The following is a 4,153-nucleotide window of genomic DNA, read 5'->3' as shown; positions in this document are numbered from 1 at the left end:
AGAGAGAGAGAGAGAGATGGGTGTGATCTCTCATTAATGATGAATATTCTTCTTTGATCTCTCAACAGTTATGAAGCTGAAGGACCCGATTGTTTCCCCGCTCGGATCGTGAACCCTCTCTTCTCACTGACGTGTGTGTGTGTGTGTGTGTGTGTGTGTGTGTTTCTGTGTGTTTCTGTGTGTGTGTGTTGTGTGTGTGTGTGTGTAACTAATGTTCGATTAAAAACTACATTTCACTGTTCTTTAATGTTCTTCCTGGCAAAGTGGGAGGAGTGATAGTATGATAATGTTGCAGCGCTGATGATTTCAGGCCGTCTCCACAACTCCACCAGCTTCTTCTTCTTCTCTGCTTAGAAGCTGAGGTTGATTACCTCCTCCAGGTGCATGATGGGAAATAACCTCAAAAGAAGTCTGTGAGTTGCTGCTTTGTCTTTAGATGTGAGAGGGAGTCAGACGTTAAGCTTATAAAGTATGTTTAAGGTTTTAGAAAGTCTTCTAGTGTGTGTACGCAACCTTACCCAGTGACACACACACACACACACACACACACACACACACACACACACACACACTAATCAGTTCATCCATCCTCTCTCTCTCTCTCTGACTCTCATCTTCATTCTTCTTTTTCCTCTTGAGGCTGGAGGACACGGCCAATGAGAGACATTTACTCTCCCTGGGTGTATGTTTGTTTGTGTGTGTGTGTGTGTGTGTGTGTGTGTGTGTGTGTGTGTGTGTGTGTGTGTGTGTGTGTTGCTGGATCATTTGGTTGACTGATCTTAATAACTTTGCTATCACACAAAAGCACAGAGATCGCACACAACTATCCATCACACAATGCTCTGTGTGTGTGTGTGTGTGTGTGTGTGTGTGTGTGTGTGTGTGTGTGTGTGTGTGTGTGTGTGTGTGTGTGTGTGTGTTTGATAGATGCTTGTATCATTTCACAGGCAGACAGCATCCTCATGAGAACAACAAACTCCCCATAGAGTAAAGACAAATGGTGTGTGTCTTTAACACACACACACACACACACACACACACACACACACACACATACACACACACACACACACACACACACACACACACACACACACACACACACACACACACACACACACACACACACACTTCTGTAGCATTGGTAAACCAGCTTAGACGACCTCGACCAATCAAAGTGCCCTGTCTTTCTCTCTGACTTCCTATTGGTTAATCAGTCCAGTACCCGTGTTCAGCAGAGGCAGAGCTACAGTCTGATTGGGCGACAGTCTCAGGGGTCACCTAGAGGTCACGTTAGTATTATTTTCAAAATAAAATTACAAAGAACATTACAAAAAAGACTCAAGTCCTCTCAGGGTCTTGGTGCCTCTCAGAGACATCAGATTTTCCTGCGCTCTGATTGGTCAGCAGCAGTTCCCTTTGATCATCCTCAGACAGATTTTAAAATTGTTTCTTTTCATCTGAAAGCTGAAGAGTCGAGTTGAGGGGCAGCCGACACGCTCTCATACTGACACACAAACGCAGACACAGACGAGCACACACACAGGGTTTTCTGCCATCTCAGGTTTGTGTTCTCACACACACACACACACACACACACACACACACACACACACACACACACACACTCACTCCCGTCAGTCTGAATATTCTCTTTGAAGCCGGAGTTATCAAAGTGAGAAACAGTCGGCGTGTTCATTGCTCTCATTTCACTTTTTCACCTGACAGAAAAACAAACAAACACAAAAACAACACCATCAACAAAAAACAAGTTTCTAACCCTCCAGTTCCCCGCTCGCTATAGTCAATGATTGTGTTTCCACGGCGAGCACCTCGGGCGAGAGTCTATTTTCAACGGAGAATGCTGCGGGGGGCGATCGTGCTTGAAAAAAAAAATCTCCTGTCAACTTCTTGAAGTTTTCAGGATGAGCTGCACACAGACCCCTGGTGAACTGTCCCGTGTGGAGTCAGAGTGAACTGCACACAGACCCCTGGTGAAATGTCCCGTGTGGAGTCAGAGTGAGCTGCACACAGACCCCTGGTGAAATGTCTCGTGTGGAGTCAGAGTGAGCTGCACACAGACCCCTGGTGAAATGTCCCGTGTGGAGTCAGAGTGAGCTGCACACAGAGCCCTGGTGAAATGTCCCGTGTGGAGTCAGAGTGAACTGCACACAGACCCCTGGTGAAATGTCCCGTGTGGAGTCAGAGTGAGCTGCACACAGACCCCTGGTGAAATGTCTCGTGTGGAGTCAGAGTGAGCTGCACACAGACCCCTGGTGAAATGTCCCGTGTGGAGTCAGAGTGAGCTGCACACAGAGCCCTGGTGAAATGTCTCGTGTGGAGTCAGAGTGAGCTGCACACAGACCCCTGGTGAAATGTCCCGTGTGGAGTCAGAGTGAGCTGCACACAGACCCCTGGTGAAATGTCCCGTGTGGAGTCAGAGTGAGCTGCACACAGACCCCTGGTGAAATGTCCCGTGTGGAGTCAGAGTGAACTGCACACAGACCCCTGGTGAAATGTCCCGTGTGGAGTCAGAGTGAGCTGCACACAGACCCCTGGTGAAATGTCCCGTGTGGAGTCAGAGTGAGCTGCACACAGAGCCCTGGTGAAATGTCCCGTGTGGAGTCAGAGTGAGCTGCACACAGACCCCTGGTGAAATGTCCCGTGTGGAGTCAGAGTGAGCTGCACACAGAGCCCTGGTGAAATGTCCCGTGTGGAGTCAGAGTGAGCTGCACACAGACCCCTGGTGAAATGTCCCGTGTGGAGTCAGAGTGAGCTGCACACAGACCCCTGGTGAAATGTCCCGTGTGGAGTCAGAGTGAGCTGCACACAGACCCCTGGTGAAATGTCCCGTGTGGAGTCAGAGTGAGCTGCACACAGACCCCTGGTGAAATGTCCCGTGTGGAGTCAGAGTGAGCTGCAGGAATTGACCAGGAGCAAGCAGGAAGCAGTGATGACATGTATATCCTGCGACCGGTCCACGAGCATCTGCTGTGTTCCCCAGGATCTGCTTCTCTGCTCGTTGTCACTGAGTGTGGAACACAAGGGAGAAGTGCAGAATAACCAAAAATATTTATTTAAACAAAAAGGCCAAAAGGCGAACAAAAGTAACTTCAAAAATCCCAAAGATAAAGACCACAAGGAGCCACGAGGAGATACGGGTAACAACAACTACACTCAACATACAACTAACAAACAATGATCTGACAACACGAGGGCGAAGAGCAGAATCACTGAGGACAATCCAAAATAAATCATGAAACACTGAAGACACACAGAATGTAACAACCACTAGAACATAAAGAACGCTAGGATATGAAGATACAAAATAACACATGAAACACTAAAGACTAAAATACGAAACATTAAGACAAAAAACAAACAAGGGAAACACTAAAGACTAAACTATGAAACATTAAGACAAAAAACAAACGAGGGAAACACTAAAGGGCAAGATTCACAGAGAGAAAAATAAACTACAAAATATAACCGGATACACTAAAGACAGAGAACTCAATTTACCAAGAACAATGCACACTAGGACAAAGAAACACAGGTATAGGAAACACAAAATAAAAAAACTAGAAACTAAGCTAGGAAACTAGAACTACTAAAACAGGAAATACAAACTGAAAATACAAACTACATAAGACCAAATCATGACACTCGTTTGATATCATGGATGTATTGAACTAAACGTAAAGGTCATGATACTTTTTTAAATGAACTGCCACGTCCATGATGTCCTTTTTACTTCATGTCCCGCCTCCTTAGACCCCCAGGGACCGTCTCCCGCTGTCAGGGACTCGGTGAACATAGGCCAGTCCGTTTACATGACACTTCATCCAAAAACAGGCCCCCTTTGTTGCGTTCTGGCGGTTTGGAGGCCTGAAAACTGAAAACGGGTCCCCACCCTTCACCGTCGCCTATAGGCCATCAAAATGAGATGGAACAGACAGGAAGCCAGTGTTTGAATAACTGTGAGCACAGGAGCCAGAAAAAAATGCAAATAAAATTCCTGCTGCAGGAAGATTCATGTTTTCATTAATAATTCAACAGTCAGGAAAAAAAAAATCTGGTTTTTGTGTCGTTTTTTAAAATTCATGATCAGATTTGTTTTCTTCCAGGAAGCTTTTAGGGGCTAAGAGTCAGA

Source organism: Labrus bergylta, chromosome 19 (genome assembly GCF_963930695.1).
Source record: "Labrus bergylta chromosome 19, fLabBer1.1, whole genome shotgun sequence".
Taxonomy (NCBI): domain Eukaryota; kingdom Metazoa; phylum Chordata; class Actinopteri; order Labriformes; family Labridae; genus Labrus; species Labrus bergylta.
The sequence above is the reverse complement of the archived record's forward strand: the minus strand, read 5'-3'. Positions refer to the sequence as shown.